Here is a 23,203-nt window from a genome sequence, read left to right as displayed (position 1 = left end):
GTAGGATAGGCAAAAAGTGGGTTGTTTGGCTCTGGTAAATATCCAACCACACGTTAACTTGAGGATGTAAGTTTTTCTACTCCTTTAAATTTTTTGATCATTAGGTCATTTGCATCTTCAACATGTTTCTGGCATGCATACCAACCACATTTAAAACAAGTTAGGATCAAATAGAAATCTCTTTCTTATAAAATTCCACCAAGCCAAACGGGGTTGTACTACTGGAATTTCCCAAACATGGATAACAAAACTATGGAGTTCATTTTTTAATGCGTGAAATAATTTTCTGCACTTACATTAATTATAGTTTTCAAATTTTTTTGCCTACATGTACTCTAAAATTTTCATTTTGTTGTGATCATTTTGTTTACGAGAAAAGTGGGATAAGTTTGGATTTGAAAAAAAATTGAAAATCCAAAATTGAAACGCACAAATGCTAAGAGAGATAATTCCAAAAATTATCTCTGATATTTAAGGATAGGCAAAATGTGGGTTTTTTGGCTCTGGTATCTTTCCAACCACACGTTAACTTGATAATTTAATTTTTTCTACTCCTTGAAATTTTTGGATCATTTGGTCATTTCCATCTTCAACATGTTTCTGCCACGCATATCCACCACATTCAAAACATATTAGGATCAATTAGAAATCTCTTTCTTATAAAATTACACCAAGCTATTAGGGGTTGTACAAGTGGAATTTCCCAAACATGGATAACAAAACTTTGGAGTTCATTTTCTAGTGCGTGAAAAATTTTCTTTACTTACATTTATTATAGTTTTCAATTTTTTTTGCATACATGAACTCGAAAATTTACATTATTTTGCGATCCTTTTGTTTACAAGAAAAGTGGCAAATGTTTGGATTTGAAAAAAAATTGATCATCTAAAATGGAAACGCACAAATGCTGAGAAAGATAATTCCAAAAAGTATCTCTGATTTCGAATGATAGGGAAAAATTGGGTCGTTTGGCTCTGGTAAATATCCAACAACACGTTAACATGAGAATTTAATTTTTTCTATTCCTTGAATTTTTTTTATCATTAGGTCATTTGCAACTTCAACATATTTCTGCGTTGCATACCCACTCTATTTAAAACATGTTAGGATCAATTAGAAATCTCTTTCTTATAAAATTCCACCAAACTATTAAGGGTTGTACTAGTGGAATTTGCCAAACATGGATAGCAAAACTTTTGAGTTCACTTATTAGTGCGTTAAATAATTTTCTACACTTACATTTAATACAGTTTTCCAAATTTTTTGCATAAATGAACTTTAAAATTTTCATTTTGTTGTGATCGTTTTGTTTACGAGAAAAGTGGGACAAGTTTGGATTTGAAAAAAATTGGACATTCAAAATGGAAACGTACAAATGCAGAGAGAGATAATTCCAAAAAGTATCTCTGATTTTGAAGGATAGGCAAAAAGATGGTTGTTTGGATAACAAAACTTTGGAGTTCATTTTTAAGTGCGTGAAATAATTTTCTTCCCTTACATTTATTATAATTTTCATATTTTTTTGCCTACATGAACTCTAAAATTTTCAATTTGTTGATATCGTTTTGTTTACGTGAAAAGTGGCACAAGTTTGGATTTGAAAAAAAATTGAACATTCAAAATGGAAACGCACAAATGCTAAGAGAGATAATTATTAAAAGTATCTCTGATTTTGAAGGAAAGGAAAAAATATGGTTGTTTGGCTCTGGAAAATATCCAACCACACGTTAACTTGAGAATTTAATTTTTTCTACTTCTTCAATTTTTTTTTATCTTTAGGCCATTTGCATGTTCAACATGTTTCTAGCATACATACCCGCCGCATTTAAAACAAGTTAGGATCAATTAGAAGCCTCATTCTTATAAAATTCCACCTAGTTATTACAGGTTGGAGTAGTGGAATTTCCCAAACATGGATAAAAAAACTTTGGAGTTCATTTTTTAGTGCGTGAAATAATTTTCTTCTCATACATTAATTATAATTTTCAAATTTTATTGCGAACATGAAATCTAAAATTTTCATTTTGTTGCGAACATTTTGTTTACGAGAAAAGTGGGACAAGTTTGGATTTGAAAAAAATTGAACATCCAATATGGAAACACACAAATGCTGAGAGAGATAATTCCAAAAAGTATCTCTGATTTTGAAGGATAGGCATACAGTGTTTTGTTTGGCTCTGGTAAATATCCAACCACATGTTAACTTGAGAATTTCATTTTTTCTACACCTTGGAATGTTTGGATCATTAGGACATTTGCATCTTCAACATGTTTCGTGCATGCATAACCACCGCATTTAAAACATGTTAGGATCAATTTTTCTTATAAAATTCCACCAAGCTATTAGGGGTTGTATTAGTGGAATTTCCCAAACATGGATAACAAAACTTTTGAGTTCATTTTTTAGTGTGTGAAAGAATTTTCTTCACTTACATTTATTTTAGTTTTCATATTTTTTGCATACAAGAACTCTAAAAATTTCATTTTGTTGAGATCGTTTTGTTTACGAGAAAAGGGGGACAAGTTAGGATTTTAAAAAAAATTGAACATTTAAAATGGAAACGCACAAATGCTAAGAAAGATAATTCCAAAAAGTATCTCTGATATTAAAGGATAGGCAAAAAGAAGGTTTTTTGGCTCTCGTAAATATCCAACCACACGTTAAGTTGAGAATTTAATTGTTTCTACTCTTTGAAATTTTTGGTTCATTAGGTCATTTGCTTCTTCAACGTGTTTCTGGATGCATACCCACCACATTTAAAACATGTTAGGACCAATTAGAAATTTCTTTCTTATAAAATTCCACCATGCTGTTAGGGGTTGTACTAGTGGAATTTCCCAAACATGGATAACAAAACTTTGGAGTTCATTTTTTTGAGCGTGATAAAATTTTCTTCACTTACATTAATTATAATTTTCAAATTTTTTGCGTACATGAACTCTAAAATTTTCATTTTGTTGTAATCGTTTTTTTACGAAAAAAGTGGGACAAGTTTGGTTTTGAAAAAAAATTGAACTTCCAAAATGGAAACGCACAAATGCTGAGAGAGATAATTCTAAAAAGTATCTCCGATTTTGAAGGATAGGCAAAAAGTGGGTTGTTAGGCTCTAGTAAATATCCAACCACACGTTAACTTGAGAATTTAATTTCTTTGTACTCCTTGAAATTTTTGGATCATTAGGTCATTTGCATCTTCAACATGTCTCTGGCATGCATACCAACCACATTTAAAACATCTTAGGATCAATTAGAAATCTCTTTCTTATAAAATTCCACCAAGCTATTAGGGGTTGTAGTAATAGAATTTCCAAAACATGGATAACAAAACTTTAGAGTTCACTTATTATTGCGTGAAATAATTTTCTACACTAACATTTAATACAGTTTTCAAATTGTTTTGTGAACATGAACTCTAAAATTTTCATTTTTTTGTGATCGTTTTGTTTACAAGAAAAGTGGGACAAGTTTGGATTTGAAAAAAAATTGAAAATCCAAAATGGATACGAACAAATGCAGAGAGAGACAATTCCAAAAATTACCACTGATTTTGAAGGATAGGTAAAAAGTGGGTTTTTTGGCTCCGGTATATATCCAACCACACACTAACTTGAGAATTTAATTTTTTCTACTCCTTGAAATTTTTGGATCATTAGGTTATTTGCATCTTCAACATGTTTCTGGCATGCATACCCACCACATTTAAAACAAGTTAGGATCAATTAGAAATCTCTTCCTTATAAAATTCCACCATCCTATTAGGGGTTGTACAAGTGGAATTTCCCCAACATGGATACCAAAACTTCGGAGTTCATTTTTTAGTGCGTGAAATAATTTTCTTGACTCACATTTATTATAGTTTTCAATTTTTTTTGCATACATGAACTCTGAAATTTTCATTTTGTTGAGATCGTTTTATTTACGAGAAACGTGGGACAAGTTTGGATTTGAAAAAAAATTGTACATTCAAAATGGAAACGCAGAAATACTGAGAGAGATAATTCCAAAAAGTATCTCTTATTTAGAAGGATAGGCAAAAAGTGGATTGTTTTCCTCTGGTAAACATCCAACCACACCTTAACTTGAGAATATAATTTTTTCTACTCTATGAAATTTTTGGATCATTAGGTCATTTGCATCTTCAACATGTTTCAGGCATGCATACCTGCCACATTTTTAACGAGTTAGGATCAATTAGAAATCTATTTCTTATAAAATTCCACCAAGCTATTTGGGGTTGTAGTAGTGAAATTTCCCAAACATGGATAAAAAAAATTTCGAGTTCATTTCTTAGTACGTGAAATAATTTTCTTCACTTACATTATTTATAGTTTTCAATTTTTTTTTTGCGCACATGAACTCCAATATTTTCATTTTGTTGTGATAATTTTGATGACGAGAAAAGTGGGATAAGTTTGGATTTGAAAAAAAATTGAACATCCAAAATTGAAGCGCCCAAATGTTGAGAGAGATAATTCCAAAAAGTATCCCTGATTTTGGAGGATAGGCAAAAAGTGGGTTGTTTGGCTCTCGTAAATATCCAACCTCATGTTAACTTGAGAATTTAATTTTTTCGAATCCTTGAAATTTTTTGATCATTAGGTCATTTGCATCTTAAACATGTTACTGACATGCATACCCACCACATTTAAAACGTATTAGGTTCAATTAGAAATATCTTTCTTATAAAATTCCACTAAGTTTTTAGGGGTAGTACTAGTGGAATTTCCCAAACATGGATAACAAAACATTGGAGTTCATTTTTAGTACGTGAAATAATTTTCTTCACATACATTTATTATAGTTTTCAAATTTTTTTGCATACATGAACTCTTAAATTTTCATTTTATTGTGATCGTTTTCTTTACAAGAAAAGTGGTACAAGTTTGGATTTGAAAAAAATTGAACATCCAAAATGGAAACGCACAAATGCTGAGAGAGATAATTCCAAAAATTATCTCTGATTTTGAAGAATAGGCAAAAAGTGGGTTGTTGGGCTCTAGTAAATATGCTACCACACGTAAACTTGAGAATTTAGTTTTTTCTACTCCTTGAAATTTTTGGATCATTAGGTCTTTTGCTACTTCAACATGTTTCTGGCATGCATACCCACAACATTTAAAACATGTTAGGATCAATTAGAAATCTCTTTCTTAAAAAATTCCACCAACCTACTAGGGGTTGCACTAGTGGAATTTCCCAAACATGGATAACAAAATTTTGGAGTTCATTTTTTGTGCATGAAATAATTTTCTCCACTTAATTTAATTAAAGTTTTCAAATTTTTTTGCGAACATGAACTCTAAAATTTTCATTTTGTTGTGATTGTTTTGTTTACGAGAAACGTGGGACAAGTTTTGATTTGAAAAAAAATTGAACATTCAAAATGGAAACGCACAAATGCTAAGAGAGATAATTATTAAAAGTATCTCTGATTTTGAAGGAAAGGAAAAAATATGGTTGTTTGGCTCTGGAAAATATCCAACCACACGTTAACTTGAGAATTTAATTTTTTCTACTTCTTCAATTTTTTTTTATCTTTAGGCCATTTGCATGTTCAACATGTTTCTAGCATACATACCCGCCGCATTTAAAACAAGTTAGGATCAATTAGAAGCCTCATTCTTATAAAATTCCACCAAGTTATTACAGGTTGGAGTAGTGGAATTTCCCAAACATGGATAAAAAAACTTTGGAGTTCATTTTTTAGTGCGTGAAATAATTTTCTTCTCATACATTAATTATAATTTTCAAATTTTATTGCGAACATGAAATCTAAAATTTTCATTTTGTTGCGAACATTTTGTTTACGAGAAAAGTGGGACAAGTTTGGATTTGAAAAAAATTGAACATCCAATATGGAAACACACAAATGCTGAGAGAGATAATTCCAAAAAGTATCTCTGATTTTGAAGGATAGGCATACAGTGTTTTGTTTGGCTCTGGTAAATATCCAACCACATGTTAACTTGAGAATTTCATTTTTTCTACACCTTGGAATGTTTGGATCATTAGGACATTTGCATCTTCAACATGTTTCGTGCATGCATAACCACCGCATTTAAAACATGTTAGGATCAATTTTTCTTATAAAATTCCACCAAGCTATTAGGGGTTGTATTAGTGGAATTTCCCAAACATGGATAACAAAACTTTTGAGTTCATTTTTTAGTGTGTGAAAGAATTTTCTTCACTTACATTTATTTTAGTTTTCATATTTTTTGCATACAAGAACTCTAAAAATTTCATTTTGTTGAGATCGTTTTGTTTACGAGAAAAGGGGGACAAGTTAGGATTTTAAAAAAAATTGAACATTTAAAATGGAAACGCACAAATGCTAAGAAAGATAATTCCAAAAAGTATCTCTGATATTAAAGGATAGGCAAAAAGAAGGTTTTTTGGCTCTCGTAAATATCCAACCACACGTTAAGTTGAGAATTTAATTGTTTCTACTCTTTGAAATTTTTGGTTCATTAGGTCATTTGCTTCTTCAACGTGTTTCTGGATGCATACCCACCACATTTAAAACATGTTAGGACCAATTAGAAATTTCTTTCTTATAAAATTCCACCATGCTGTTAGGGGTTGTACTAGTGGAATTTCCCAAACATGGATAACAAAACTTTGGAGTTCATTTTTTTGAGCGTGATAAAATTTTCTTCACTTACATTAATTATAATTTTCAAATTTTTTGCGTACATGAACTCTAAAATTTTCATTTTGTTGTAATCGTTTTTTTACGAAAAAAGTGGGACAAGTTTGGTTTTGAAAAAAAATTGAACTTCCAAAATGGAAACGCACAAATGCTGAGAGAGATAATTCTAAAAAGTATCTCCGATTTTGAAGGATAGGCAAAAAGTGGGTTGTTAGGCTCTAGTAAATATCCAACCACACGTTAACTTGAGAATTTAATTTCTTTGTACTCCTTGAAATTTTTGGATCATTAGGTCATTTGCATCTTCAACATGTCTCTGGCATGCATACCAACCACATTTAAAACATCTTAGGATCAATTAGAAATCTCTTTCTTATAAAATTCCACCAAGCTATTAGGGGTTGTAGTAATAGAATTTCCAAAACATGGATAACAAAACTTTAGAGTTCACTTATTATTGCGTGAAATAATTTTCTACACTAACATTTAATACAGTTTTCAAATTGTTTTGTGAACATGAACTCTAAAATTTTCATTTTTTTGTGATCGTTTTGTTTACAAGAAAAGTGGGACAAGTTTGGATTTGAAAAAAAATTGAAAATCCAAAATGGATACGAACAAATGCAGAGAGAGACAATTCCAAAAATTACCACTGATTTTGAAGGATAGGTAAAAAGTGGGTTTTTTGGCTCCGGTATATATCCAACCACACACTAACTTGAGAATTTAATTTTTTCTACTCCTTGAAATTTTTGGATCATTAGGTTATTTGCATCTTCAACATGTTTCTGGCATGCATACCCACCACATTTAAAACAAGTTAGGATCAATTAGAAATCTCTTCCTTATAAAATTCCACCATCCTATTAGGGGTTGTACAAGTGGAATTTCCCCAACATGGATACCAAAACTTCGGAGTTCATTTTTTAGTGCGTGAAATAATTTTCTTGACTCACATTTATTATAGTTTTCAATTTTTTTTGCATACATGAACTCTGAAATTTTCATTTTGTTGAGATCGTTTTATTTACGAGAAACGTGGGACAAGTTTGGATTTGAAAAAAAATTGTACATTCAAAATGGAAACGCAGAAATACTGAGAGAGATAATTCCAAAAAGTATCTCTTATTTAGAAGGATAGGCAAAAAGTGGATTGTTTTCCTCTGGTAAACATCCAACCACACCTTAACTTGAGAATATAATTTTTTCTACTCTATGAAATTTTTGGATCATTAGGTCATTTGCATCTTCAACATGTTTCAGGCATGCATACCTGCCACATTTTTAACGAGTTAGGATCAATTAGAAATCTATTTCTTATAAAATTCCACCAAGCTATTTGGGGTTGTAGTAGTGAAATTTCCCAAACATGGATAAAAAAAATTTCGAGTTCATTTCTTAGTACGTGAAATAATTTTCTTCACTTACATTATTTATAGTTTTCAATTTTTTTTTTGCGCACATGAACTCCAATATTTTCATTTTGTTGTGATAATTTTGATGACGAGAAAAGTGGGATAAGTTTGGATTTGAAAAAAAATTGAACATCCAAAATTGAAGCGCCCAAATGTTGAGAGAGATAATTCCAAAAAGTATCCCTGATTTTGGAGGATAGGCAAAAAGTGGGTTGTTTGGCTCTCGTAAATATCCAACCTCATGTTAACTTGAGAATTTAATTTTTTCGAATCCTTGAAATTTTTTGATCATTAGGTCATTTGCATCTTAAACATGTTACTGACATGCATACCCACCACATTTAAAACGTATTAGGTTCAATTAGAAATATCTTTCTTATAAAATTCCACTAAGTTTTTAGGGGTAGTACTAGTGGAATTTCCCAAACATGGATAACAAAACATTGGAGTTCATTTTTAGTACGTGAAATAATTTTCTTCACATACATTTATTATAGTTTTCAAATTTTTTTGCATACATGAACTCTTAAATTTTCATTTTATTGTGATCGTTTTCTTTACAAGAAAAGTGGTACAAGTTTGGATTTGAAAAAAATTGAACATCCAAAATGGAAACGCACAAATGCTGAGAGAGATAATTCCAAAAATTATCTCTGATTTTGAAGAATAGGCAAAAAGTGGGTTGTTGGGCTCTAGTAAATATGCTACCACACGTAAACTTGAGAATTTAGTTTTTTCTACTCCTTGAAATTTTTGGATCATTAGGTCTTTTGCTACTTCAACATGTTTCTGGCATGCATACCCACAACATTTAAAACATGTTAGGATCAATTAGAAATCTCTTTCTTAAAAAATTCCACCAACCTACTAGGGGTTGCACTAGTGGAATTTCCCAAACATGGATAACAAAATTTTGGAGTTCATTTTTTGTGCATGAAATAATTTTCTCCACTTAATTTAATTAAAGTTTTCAAATTTTTTTGCGAACATGAACTCTAAAATTTTCATTTTGTTGTGATTGTTTTGTTTACGAGAAACGTGGGACAAGTTTTGATTTGAAAAAAAATTGAACATTCAAAATGGAAACGCACAAATGCTAAGAGAGATAATTATTAAAAGTATCTCTGATTTTGAAGGAAAGGAAAAAATATGGTTGTTTGGCTCTGGAAAATATCCAACCACACGTTAACTTGAGAATTTAATTTTTTCTACTTCTTCAATTTTTTTTTATCTTTAGGCCATTTGCATGTTCAACATGTTTCTAGCATACATACCCGCCGCATTTAAAACAAGTTAGGATCAATTAGAAGCCTCATTCTTATAAAATTCCACCAAGTTATTACAGGTTGGAGTAGTGGAATTTCCCAAACATGGATAAAAAAACTTTGGAGTTCATTTTTTAGTGCGTGAAATAATTTTCTTCTCATACATTAATTATAATTTTCAAATTTTATTGCGAACATGAAATCTAAAATTTTCATTTTGTTGCGAACATTTTGTTTACGAGAAAAGTGGGACAAGTTTGGATTTGAAAAAAATTGAACATCCAATATGGAAACACACAAATGCTGAGAGAGATAATTCCAAAAAGTATCTCTGATTTTGAAGGATAGGCATACAGTGTTTTGTTTGGCTCTGGTAAATATCCAACCACATGTTAACTTGAGAATTTCATTTTTTCTACACCTTGGAATGTTTGGATCATTAGGACATTTGCATCTTCAACATGTTTCGTGCATGCATAACCACCGCATTTAAAACATGTTAGGATCAATTTTTCTTATAAAATTCCACCAAGCTATTAGGGGTTGTATTAGTGGAATTTCCCAAACATGGATAACAAAACTTTTGAGTTCATTTTTTAGTGTGTGAAAGAATTTTCTTCACTTACATTTATTTTAGTTTTCATATTTTTTGCATACAAGAACTCTAAAAATTTCATTTTGTTGAGATCGTTTTGTTTACGAGAAAAGGGGGACAAGTTAGGATTTTAAAAAAAATTGAACATTTAAAATGGAAACGCACAAATGCTAAGAAAGATAATTCCAAAAAGTATCTCTGATATTAAAGGATAGGCAAAAAGAAGGTTTTTTGGCTCTCGTAAATATCCAACCACACGTTAAGTTGAGAATTTAATTGTTTCTACTCTTTGAAATTTTTGGTTCATTAGGTCATTTGCTTCTTCAACGTGTTTCTGGATGCATACCCACCACATTTAAAACATGTTAGGACCAATTAGAAATTTCTTTCTTATAAAATTCCACCATGCTGTTAGGGGTTGTACTAGTGGAATTTCCCAAACATGGATAACAAAACTTTGGAGTTCATTTTTTTGAGCGTGATAAAATTTTCTTCACTTACATTAATTATAATTTTCAAATTTTTTGCGTACATGAACTCTAAAATTTTCATTTTGTTGTAATCGTTTTTTTACGAAAAAAGTGGGACAAGTTTGGTTTTGAAAAAAAATTGAACTTCCAAAATGGAAACGCACAAATGCTGAGAGAGATAATTCTAAAAAGTATCTCCGATTTTGAAGGATAGGCAAAAAGTGGGTTGTTAGGCTCTAGTAAATATCCAACCACACGTTAACTTGAGAATTTAATTTCTTTGTACTCCTTGAAATTTTTGGATCATTAGGTCATTTGCATCTTCAACATGTCTCTGGCATGCATACCAACCACATTTAAAACATCTTAGGATCAATTAGAAATCTCTTTCTTATAAAATTCCACCAAGCTATTAGGGGTTGTAGTAATAGAATTTCCAAAACATGGATAACAAAACTTTAGAGTTCACTTATTATTGCGTGAAATAATTTTCTACACTAACATTTAATACAGTTTTCAAATTGTTTTGTGAACATGAACTCTAAAATTTTCATTTTTTTGTGATCGTTTTGTTTACAAGAAAAGTGGGACAAGTTTGGATTTGAAAAAAAATTGAAAATCCAAAATGGATACGAACAAATGCAGAGAGAGACAATTCCAAAAATTACCACTGATTTTGAAGGATAGGTAAAAAGTGGGTTTTTTGGCTCCGGTATATATCCAACCACACACTAACTTGAGAATTTAATTTTTTCTACTCCTTGAAATTTTTGGATCATTAGGTTATTTGCATCTTCAACATGTTTCTGGCATGCATACCCACCACATTTAAAACAAGTTAGGATCAATTAGAAATCTCTTCCTTATAAAATTCCACCATCCTATTAGGGGTTGTACAAGTGGAATTTCCCCAACATGGATACCAAAACTTCGGAGTTCATTTTTTAGTGCGTGAAATAATTTTCTTGACTCACATTTATTATAGTTTTCAATTTTTTTTGCATACATGAACTCTGAAATTTTCATTTTGTTGAGATCGTTTTATTTACGAGAAACGTGGGACAAGTTTGGATTTGAAAAAAAATTGTACATTCAAAATGGAAACGCAGAAATACTGAGAGAGATAATTCCAAAAAGTATCTCTTATTTAGAAGGATAGGCAAAAAGTGTATTGTTTTCCTCTGGTAAACATCCAACCACACCTTAACTTGAGAATATAATTTTTTCTACTCTATGAAATTTTTGGATCATTAGGTCATTTGCATCTTCAACATGTTTCAGGCATGCATACCTGCCACATTTTTAACGAGTTAGGATCAATTAGAAATCTATTTCTTATAAAATTCCACCAAGCTATTTGGGGTTGTAGTAGTGAAATTTCCCAAACATGGATAAAAAAAATTTCGAGTTCATTTCTTAGTACGTGAAATAATTTTCTTCACTTACATTATTTATAGTTTTCAATTTTTTTTTTGCGCACATGAACTCCAATATTTTCATTTTGTTGTGATAATTTTGATGACGAGAAAAGTGGGATAAGTTTGGATTTGAAAAAAAATTGAACATCCAAAATTGAAGCGCCCAAATGTTGAGAGAGATAATTCCAAAAAGTATCCCTGATTTTGGAGGATAGGCAAAAAGTGGGTTGTTTGGCTCTCGTAAATATCCAACCTCATGTTAACTTGAGAATTTAATTTTTTCGAATCCTTGAAATTTTTTGATCATTAGGTCATTTGCATCTTAAACATGTTACTGACATGCATACCCACCACATTTAAAACGTATTAGGTTCAATTAGAAATATCTTTCTTATAAAATTCCACTAAGTTTTTAGGGGTAGTACTAGTGGAATTTCCCAAACATGGATAACAAAACATTGGAGTTCATTTTTAGTACGTGAAATAATTTTCTTCACATACATTTATTATAGTTTTCAAATTTTTTTGCATACATGAACTCTTAAATTTTCATTTTATTGTGATCGTTTTCTTTACAAGAAAAGTGGTACAAGTTTGGATTTGAAAAAAATTGAACATCCAAAATGGAAACGCACAAATGCTGAGAGAGATAATTCCAAAAATTATCTCTGATTTTGAAGAATAGGCAAAAAGTGGGTTGTTGGGCTCTAGTAAATATGCTACCACACGTAAACTTGAGAATTTAGTTTTTTCTACTCCTTGAAATTTTTGGATCATTAGGTCTTTTGCTACTTCAACATGTTTCTGGCATGCATACCCACAACATTTAAAACATGTTAGGATCAATTAGAAATCTCTTTCTTAAAAAATTCCACCAACCTACTAGGGGTTGCACTAGTGGAATTTCCCAAACATGGATAACAAAATTTTGGAGTTCATTTTTTGTGCATGAAATAATTTTCTCCACTTAATTTAATTAAAGTTTTCAAATTTTTTTGCGAACATGAACTCTAAAATTTTCATTTTGTTGTGATTGTTTTGTTTACGAGAAACGTGGGACAAGTTTTGATTTGAAAAAAAATTGAACATTCAAAATGGAAACGCACAAATGCTAAGAGAGATAATTATTAAAAGTATCTCTGATTTTGAAGGAAAGGAAAAAATATGGTTGTTTGGCTCTGGAAAATATCCAACCACACGTTAACTTGAGAATTTAATTTTTTCTACTTCTTCAATTTTTTTTTATCTTTAGGCCATTTGCATGTTCAACATGTTTCTAGCATACATACCCGCCGCATTTAAAACAAGTTAGGATCAATTAGAAGCCTCATTCTTATAAAATTCCACCAAGTTATTACAGGTTGGAGTAGTGGAATTTCCCAAACATGGATAAAAAAACTTTGGAGTTCATTTTTTAGTGCGTGAAATAATTTTCTTCTCATACATTAATTATAATTTTCAAATTTTATTGCGAACATGAAATCTAAAATTTTCATTTTGTTGCGAACATTTTGTTTACGAGAAAAGTGGGACAAGTTTGGATTTGAAAAAAATTGAACATCCAATATGGAAACACACAAATGCTGAGAGAGATAATTCCAAAAAGTATCTCTGATTTTGAAGGATAGGCATACAGTGTTTTGTTTGGCTCTGGTAAATATCCAACCACATGTTAACTTGAGAATTTCATTTTTTCTACACCTTGGAATGTTTGGATCATTAGGACATTTGCATCTTCAACATGTTTCGTGCATGCATAACCACCGCATTTAAAACATGTTAGGATCAATTTTTCTTATAAAATTCCACCAAGCTATTAGGGGTTGTATTAGTGGAATTTCCCAAACATGGATAACAAAACTTTTGAGTTCATTTTTTAGTGTGTGAAAGAATTTTCTTCACTTACATTTATTTTAGTTTTCATATTTTTTGCATACAAGAACTCTAAAAATTTCATTTTGTTGAGATCGTTTTGTTTACGAGAAAAGGGGGACAAGTTAGGATTTTAAAAAAAATTGAACATTTAAAATGGAAACGCACAAATGCTAAGAAAGATAATTCCAAAAAGTATCTCTGATATTAAAGGATAGGCAAAAAGAAGGTTTTTTGGCTCTCGTAAATATCCAACCACACGTTAAGTTGAGAATTTAATTGTTTCTACTCTTTGAAATTTTTGGTTCATTAGGTCATTTGCTTCTTCAACGTGTTTCTGGATGCATACCCACCACATTTAAAACATGTTAGGACCAATTAGAAATTTCTTTCTTATAAAATTCCACCATGCTGTTAGGGGTTGTACTAGTGGAATTTCCCAAACATGGATAACAAAACTTTGGAGTTCATTTTTTTGAGCGTGATAAAATTTTCTTCACTTACATTAATTATAATTTTCAAATTTTTTGCGTACATGAACTCTAAAATTTTCATTTTGTTGTAATCGTTTTTTTACGAAAAAAGTGGGACAAGTTTGGTTTTGAAAAAAAATTGAACTTCCAAAATGGAAACGCACAAATGCTGAGAGAGATAATTCTAAAAAGTATCTCCGATTTTGAAGGATAGGCAAAAAGTGGGTTGTTAGGCTCTAGTAAATATCCAACCACACGTTAACTTGAGAATTTAATTTCTTTGTACTCCTTGAAATTTTTGGATCATTAGGTCATTTGCATCTTCAACATGTCTCTGGCATGCATACCAACCACATTTAAAACATCTTAGGATCAATTAGAAATCTCTTTCTTATAAAATTCCACCAAGCTATTAGGGGTTGTAGTAATAGAATTTCCAAAACATGGATAACAAAACTTTAGAGTTCACTTATTATTGCGTGAAATAATTTTCTACACTAACATTTAATACAGTTTTCAAATTGTTTTGTGAACATGAACTCTAAAATTTTCATTTTTTTGTGATCGTTTTGTTTACAAGAAAAGTGGGACAAGTTTGGATTTGAAAAAAAATTGAAAATCCAAAATGGATACGAACAAATGCAGAGAGAGACAATTCCAAAAATTACCACTGATTTTGAAGGATAGGTAAAAAGTGGGTTTTTTGGCTCCGGTATATATCCAACCACACACTAACTTGAGAATTTAATTTTTTCTACTCCTTGAAATTTTTGGATCATTAGGTTATTTGCATCTTCAACATGTTTCTGGCATGCATACCCACCACATTTAAAACAAGTTAGGATCAATTAGAAATCTCTTCCTTATAAAATTCCACCATCCTATTAGGGGTTGTACAAGTGGAATTTCCCCAACATGGATACCAAAACTTCGGAGTTCATTTTTTAGTGCGTGAAATAATTTTCTTGACTCACATTTATTATAGTTTTCAATTTTTTTTGCATACATGAACTCTGAAATTTTCATTTTGTTGAGATCGTTTTATTTACGAGAAACGTGGGACAAGTTTGGATTTGAAAAAAAATTGTACATTCAAAATGGAAACGCAGAAATACTGAGAGAGATAATTCCAAAAAGTATCTCTTATTTAGAAGGATAGGCAAAAAGTGGATTGTTTTCCTCTGGTAAACATCCAACCACACCTTAACTTGAGAATATAATTTTTTCTACTCTATGAAATTTTTGGATCATTAGGTCATTTGCATCTTCAACATGTTTCAGGCATGCATACCTGCCACATTTTTAACGAGTTAGGATCAATTAGAAATCTATTTCTTATAAAATTCCACCAAGCTATTTGGGGTTGTAGTAGTGAAATTTCCCAAACATGGATAAAAAAAATTTCGAGTTCATTTCTTAGTACGTGAAATAATTTTCTTCACTTACATTATTTATAGTTTTCAATTTTTTTTTTGCGCACATGAACTCCAATATTTTCATTTTGTTGTGATAATTTTGATGACGAGAAAAGTGGGATAAGTTTGGATTTGAAAAAAAATTGAACATCCAAAATTGAAGCGCCCAAATGTTGAGAGAGATAATTCCAAAAAGTATCCCTGATTTTGGAGGATAGGCAAAAAGTGGGTTGTTTGGCTCTCGTAAATATCCAACCTCATGTTAACTTGAGAATTTAATTTTTTCGAATCCTTGAAATTTTTTGATCATTAGGTCATTTGCATCTTAAACATGTTACTGACATGCATACCCACCACATTTAAAACGTATTAGGTTCAATTAGAAATATCTTTCTTATAAAATTCCACTAAGTTTTTAGGGGTAGTACTAGTGGAATTTCCCAAACATGGATAACAAAACATTGGAGTTCATTTTTAGTACGTGAAATAATTTTCTTCACATACATTTATTATAGTTTTCAAATTTTTTTGCATACATGAACTCTTAAATTTTCATTTTATTGTGATCGTTTTCTTTACAAGAAAAGTGGTACAAGTTTGGATTTGAAAAAAATTGAACATCCAAAATGGAAACGCACAAATGCTGAGAGAGATAATTCCAAAAATTATCTCTGATTTTGAAGAATAGGCAAAAAGTGGGTTGTTGGGCTCTAGTAAATATGCTACCACACGTAAACTTGAGAATTTAGTTTTTTCTACTCCTTGAAATTTTTGGATCATTAGGTCTTTTGCTACTTCAACATGTTTCTGGCATGCATACCCACAACATTTAAAACATGTTAGGATCAATTAGAAATCTCTTTCTTAAAAAATTCCACCAACCTACTAGGGGTTGCACTAGTGGAATTTCCCAAACATGGATAACAAAATTTTGGAGTTCATTTTTTGTACATGAAATAATTTTCTCCACTTAATTTAATTAATGTTTTCAAATTTTTTTGCGAACATGAACTCTAAAATTTTCATTTTGTTGTGATTGTTTTGTTTACGAGAAACGTGGGACAAGTTTTGATTTGAAAAAAAATTGAACATCCAAAATGGAAATGCACAAATGCTGAGAATGATAATTCGAAAAAGTATCTTTGATTTTGAAGATAGGCAAAAAGCGGGTTGTTTGGCACTAGTAAATATCCGACCACATGTCAACTTGAGAATTTAATTTTTTCTACTTCTTAAAAATATTTGATCGTTAGGTCATTTGCATCTTCAACATGTTTTTGGCATGCATACCCACCACATTTAAAACATGTTAGGATCAATTAGAAATCTTTTTCTTAGGAAATTCCTCCAAGCTATTAGGGGATGTACTAGTGGAATTTCCCAAACAAGGGTAAAAAAATTTTGGAGTTCATTTCTTAGTGTGTGAAATATTTTTCTTCACTTATTTTTACTATTGTTTTCACATTTTTTTGCATACATGAACTCTAAAATTTTCATTTTGCTGTGATCGTTTTGTTTACGAGAAAAGAGGGATGAGTTTGGATTTGGAAAAAAAATAAACATCCAAAATGCAAACGCACATATGCTGAGAGAGATAATTCCAAAAATTATCTCTGATTTTGAAGGATAGGTAAAAAGTTGGGTGTTTGGCTCTGGTAAATATCCAACCACACGTTAACTTGAGAATTTAATTTTTTCTACTCCTTGAAATTTTTGGATCATTAGGTCATTTGCATCTTCAACATGTTTCTGGCATGCATTCCCACCACATTTCAAACATGTTAGGATCAATTAGAAATCTTTTTCTTATAAAATTCCACCAAGATATTAGGGGTTCTACTAGTGGAATTTCCCAAACATTGATAACAAAACTTTGGAGTTCATTTTTAAATGCGTGAAAAAAAAAGTTTCACTTACATTTACAATAGTTTTCAATTTTTTTTAGCATAAATGAACACTAAAATTTTCATTTTGTTGAGATCGTTTTGTTTATGAGAAAGTGGGACAAGTTTGGATTTGAAAAAAAATTGAACATCCAAAATGGAAATGCAAAAATACTGAGAGAGATAATTCCAAAAAGTATCTCTGATTTTGAAGGATAGGCAAAAAGTGGGTTGTTTGGCTCTGGTAAATATCCAACCACAAGTCAACTTGAGAATTTAGTGTTTTGTACTGCTAGAAATTTTTCGATCATTAGGTCATTTGCATCTTCAACATGTTTCTCGCATGCATACCCGCCAGATTTAAAACAAGTTAGCAACAATTAGAAATCTCATTCTTATTAAATTCCACCCAGCTATTATACTAGTGGAATTTCCCAAACTTGGATAACAAACTTTGGAGTTCATTTTTTTGTGCGCTTCACTTACATTAATTATAGTTTTCAAATTTTTTAGTGAACATAAACTATAAAATTTTCATTTCGTTCTGATCGTTTTGTTTAGGAGAAAAGTGGGACAAGTTTGGATTTAAAAAAAATTGAACATCCAAAATGGAAACGCACAAATGCTGAGAAAGATAATTCAAAAAAGTATCTCACATTTTGAAGGATAGGCAAAAAGTAGGTTGTTTGGCTCTGGTAAATATCCAACCACACGTTAACTTGAGAATTTATTTTTTTCCACTCCATGAAATTTTTTGATCATTAGGTCATTTGCATCTTCAACCTGTTTCAGGCATGCATACCCACCACATTTAAAACAAGTTAGGATCAATTAGAAATCTCTTTCTTATAAAATTCCACCAAGCTATTTGGGGTTGTAGTAGCGGAATTTCCCAAACTTGGATAACAAAACTTTGGAGTTCATTTTTTAGTGCGTGAAATAATTTTCTACACTTACATTAATTATAGTTTTCAAATTTTTTGTGCGAACATGAACTGTAAGATTTTCATTTTGTTGTGATCGTTTTGTTTACTAGAAAAGTGGGACAAGGGTTTGAAAAAAAATTGAACATCCAAAATGGAAATGTACAAATGCTGAGAAAGATCAATTCCAAAAAGTATCTCTGATTTTGAAGGATAGGCAAAATGTGGGTTGTTTGGCTCTGGTAGATATCCAACCACACATTAACTTGAAAATTTAATTTTTTCAACTCCTTGAAATTTATGGATCATTAGGTCATTTGCATTTTCAACATGTTTCTGGCATGCATATCCACCACATTTAAAATAAGTTAGGATCAATTAGAAATCCCTTTCTTTTAAAATTCCACCAAGCTATTCGGGGTTGTACAACTGGAATTTCCCAAACATGGACAACAAAACTTTGGAGTTCATTTTTTAGTGTGTGTAATAATTTTTTTCACTTACATTTATTATAGTTTTCAAATTGTTTTGCATACATGAACTCTATAATTTTCAATGTGTTCAGATCGTTTTGTTTGTGAAAAAAGTGGGACAAGTTTGGATTTTAAAAAAAATTGAACATTCAAAATGGAAACGTACAAATATTGAGAGAGATAATTCCAAAAAGTATCTCTGATTTAGAAGGATAGGCAAAAAATGGGTTGTTTGGATCTGGAAATCATCCAACCACACGTTAACTTGAGAATTTTATTTTTCTACTCCTAGAAATTTTTGGATCATTTGGTCATTTGCATCTTCAACATGTTTCTGGCATGCATACCCACCACATTTAAAACAAGTTAGGATCAATTAGAAATCTCTTTCTTTTTAAATTCCACAAAGATATTAGGGGTTGCACAATTGGAATTTCCCAAACATGGATAACAAAACTTTGGAGTTAGTTTTTTAGTGCGTAAATTAATTTTCTTCACTTACATTTATTATAGTTTTCAAATTTTTTTGCATACATGAACTCTAAAATTTTCATTTTTTTGAGAACGTTATGTTTACGAGAAAAGTTGGACAAGTTTGGATTTGAAAAAAAATCGAACAATCAAAATGGAAACGTACAAATGCTGAGAGAGATAATTCCAAAAAGTATCTTTGATTTAGAAGGATAGGCAAAAAGTGGGTTGTTTGGCTCTGGTAAACATCCAACGACACGTTAACTTGAGAATTTTATTTTTCAACTCCTTGAAATTTTTGGATTATTAGGTCATTTGCATCTTCGATATGTTTTTGGCATGCATACCCGCCACATTTAAAACAAGTTAGGATCAATTAGAAATTGCTTTCTTATAAAATTCCACCAAGCTATTAGGGGTTGTGCTAGTGGAATTTCCCAAACATGGATAACAAAAATTTTGAGTTCATTTTTTAGTGCGTGAAATAAATTTCTTTACTTACATTATTTATAGTTTTATAATTTTTTGCATACTTGAACTCTAAATTTTTCATTATGTTCTGATCGTTTTGTTTACGAGAAAACTGGGACAAGTTTGGAGTTGGAAAAAAATTGAAAATCCAAAATTGAAACGCACAAATGTTGAGAGAGATAATTCCAAGAAGTATCTCTGATTTTGAAGGATAGGCAAAAAGTTGGTTGTTTGGCTCTGGTAAATATCCATCCACACGTTAACTTGAGAATTTAATTTTTTCTAGTCCTTGAAATTTTTTTATCACATTAAAAAAAAGTTAGGATCAATTAGAAATCTCATTCTTATAAAATTCCACCAAACTATTCGTGGTTGTACTAGTGGAATTTCCCAAACATGGATAATAAAACTTTTGAGTTCATTTTTTAGTGCGTGAAATAATTTTCTGCACTTACATGAACTCTAAAATTTTTCATTTTGTTGTGATCGTTTTGTTTACGAGAAAAGTGGGACAAGTTTGGATTTGAAAAAAAAAATTGAACATCCAAAAATGGAAATGCACAAATGCTGAGAGAGATAATTCCAAAAAGTATCTCTGAATTTGAAGGATAGGTAAAAAGTGGGTTGTTTGGCTCTGGTAAATTTCCAATGACACGTTAACATGAGAATTTAATTTTTTCTACTCCTTGAAATTTTTAGATCATTAGGTCATTTTCATCTTCAACACCTGTCTGGCTTGCATACCCACCACATTTAAAACATGTTCGTATCAATTAGAAATCTCTTTCTTATAAAATTCCACCAAGCTATTAGGGGTTGTATTACTGGAATTTTGCAAACATGGATAACAAAACTTTGGAGTTCATTTTTTAGTGCGTGAAAGAATTTTCTTTACTTACATTTATTGTCGTTTTCATATTTTTTTGCATACATCAACTCTCAAATTTTCATTTTGTTGAGCTCGTTGTGTTTAAGAAAAAAGTGGGACATGTTTGGATTTTAAAAAATATTGAACATTCAAAATGGAAACGCAAAAATGCTAAGCGAGATAATTCCGAAAACTATCTCTGATTTTGAAAGATAGGAAAAAAGTGGGTTGTTTGGCTTTGGTAAATATCCAACCACACATTAACTTGAGAATTTCATTTTTTCGACTCCTTCAAATTTTTTGATCATTAGGTCATTTGCATCTTCAACATGTTACTGGCATGCATACCCACCACATTTAAAACATATGAGGATCAATTAGAAATCTCTTTCTTATAAAATTCCACCAAGTTTTTAGGGGTTGTACTAGTTGAATTTCCCAAACATTGGAGTTCATTTTTTAGTACCTGAAATTATTTTTTCCCATATATTTATTTTAGTTTTCAAATTATTTTGCATAAATGAACTCTAAAACTTTCATTTTATAATGAACGTTTTGATTACAAGAAAAGTGGCATAACTTTGGATTTGAAAAAAATTGAACATCCAAAATGGAAACGAACAAATGCAGAGAGAGATAATTCCAAGAAGTATCTTTGGATTTGAAAAAAATTGAACATCCAAAATGAAAACGCACAAATGCTGTGAGAGATAATTCCAAAAAGTATCTCTGATTTTGAAGGATAGCCACAAAGTGGGTTTTTTGGCTCTGGTAAATATCCAACTTGAGAATTTAATTTTTTCTACTCCTTGAAATTTTTGGATCATTTGGCCTTTTGCAACTTCAACATGTTTTTGGCATGCATACCCACAACATTCAAAACATGTTAGGATCAATTAGAAATATTTTTATTATAAAATTCCACCAAGATATTAGGGGTTGTACTAGTGAAATTTCCAAAACATGGATAACAAAACTTTCAAGTTCATTTTTAAGTGCGTGAAATAATTTTCTTCACTTACATTTATTATAGTTTTCACATTTGTTTGCACACAAGAACTCTAAAATTTTCATTTTGTTGTGATCGTTTTGTTTATGATGAAAGTGGGACAAGTTTGGATTTGATAAAAAATTGAACATCCAAAATGGAAACGCACAAATGCAAAGAGAGATAATTCCAAAATGTATCCCTGGTTTTGAAGAATCGGCAAAAACTGGGTTTTTGGGACTAGTAAATATCCTACCACACGTTAACTTGAGAATTAAATTTTTTCAACTTCTTGAAATTTTTTGATCATTAGGTCATTTGCATCTACAACAAGTTTCTGGCATGCATACCCACCACATTTAAAACATGTTACGATCAATTAGAAATCTCTTTCTTACAAAATTCCACCAAGCTATTAGCGGTTGTACTAGTGGAATTTCCCAAACATGGATAACAAAACTTTGGAGTTCATTTTTTAGTGCGTGAAATAATTTTCTTCACTTACATTAATTATAGTTTTCAAATTTTTTGCGTACATGAACTCTAAAATTTTCATTTTGTTGTGATCATTTTTTTACGAAGCAAGTGGGACAAGTTTGGATTTGAAAAAAAATTGAAACGCACAAATGCTGAGAGAGATAATTCCAAAAAGAGTGTCCGATTTTGAAGGATTGGCAAAAAGTGGGTTGTTTCGCTCTGGTAAATATCCAACAACACGTTAATTTGAGAATTTAATCTTTTCTACTCCTTGAAATTTTTGGATCATTAGCTCATTTGTATCTACAACATTTTTTTTTGCATGCATACCCACCACGTTTAAAACATGTTAGGATCAATTAGAATCTCTTTCTTATAAAATTCCACAATCTATTAGGGTTGTACTAGTGGAATTTCGCAAACATGGATAACAAAACTTTAGAGTTCAATTTTTTGTGCGTGAAATAATTTTCTTCACTTACATTTACTATAGTTTACATATTTTGTTGCATACATGAACTATAAAATTTGATTTTTTTGTGGTTGTTTTGTTAAAAAGAAAAGTTGGACAAGTTTGGATTTGAAAAAAAATTGAACATCTGAAATGGAAACGCACAAATGCTGAGTGAGATAATTCCAAAAAGTGTCTCTAATTTTGAAGGATAGGGCAAAAGTGGGTTGTTATATTCTTTTAAATATCCAACCACACATTAACTTGAGAATTTAATTTTTTCTACTCGAAATTTTTGGATCATTAGGTCATTTGCATCTTCAACATGTTTTTGGCAAGCATATCCAACACATTTAAAACATATTAGCATCAATTAAAAATGTCTTTCTTTAAAATTACACCAAGCTATTAGGGGTTGTACAAGTGGAATTTCCCAAACATGGATAACAAAACTTTAGAGTTCATTTTTTAGTGCATGAAAAAATTTCTTCACTTACATTTATTATAGTTTTCAAAGTTTTTTGCATACATGAACTCTAAAATTTTCATTTTGTTGAGTTCGTTATGTTTACGAGAAAAGTGGGAAATGTTTGGATTTGAAAAAAAATTGAACAGCCAAAAT

This window comes from Aristolochia californica, unplaced genomic scaffold (genome assembly GCF_029961685.1).
Source record: "Aristolochia californica isolate CCGP_79_NKW_82.1479 unplaced genomic scaffold, dmAriCali1.0.hap1 SCAF_6, whole genome shotgun sequence".
NCBI lineage: Eukaryota > Viridiplantae > Streptophyta > Magnoliopsida > Piperales > Aristolochiaceae > Aristolochia > Aristolochia californica.
The sequence above is the reverse complement of the archived record's forward strand: the minus strand, read 5'-3'. Positions refer to the sequence as shown.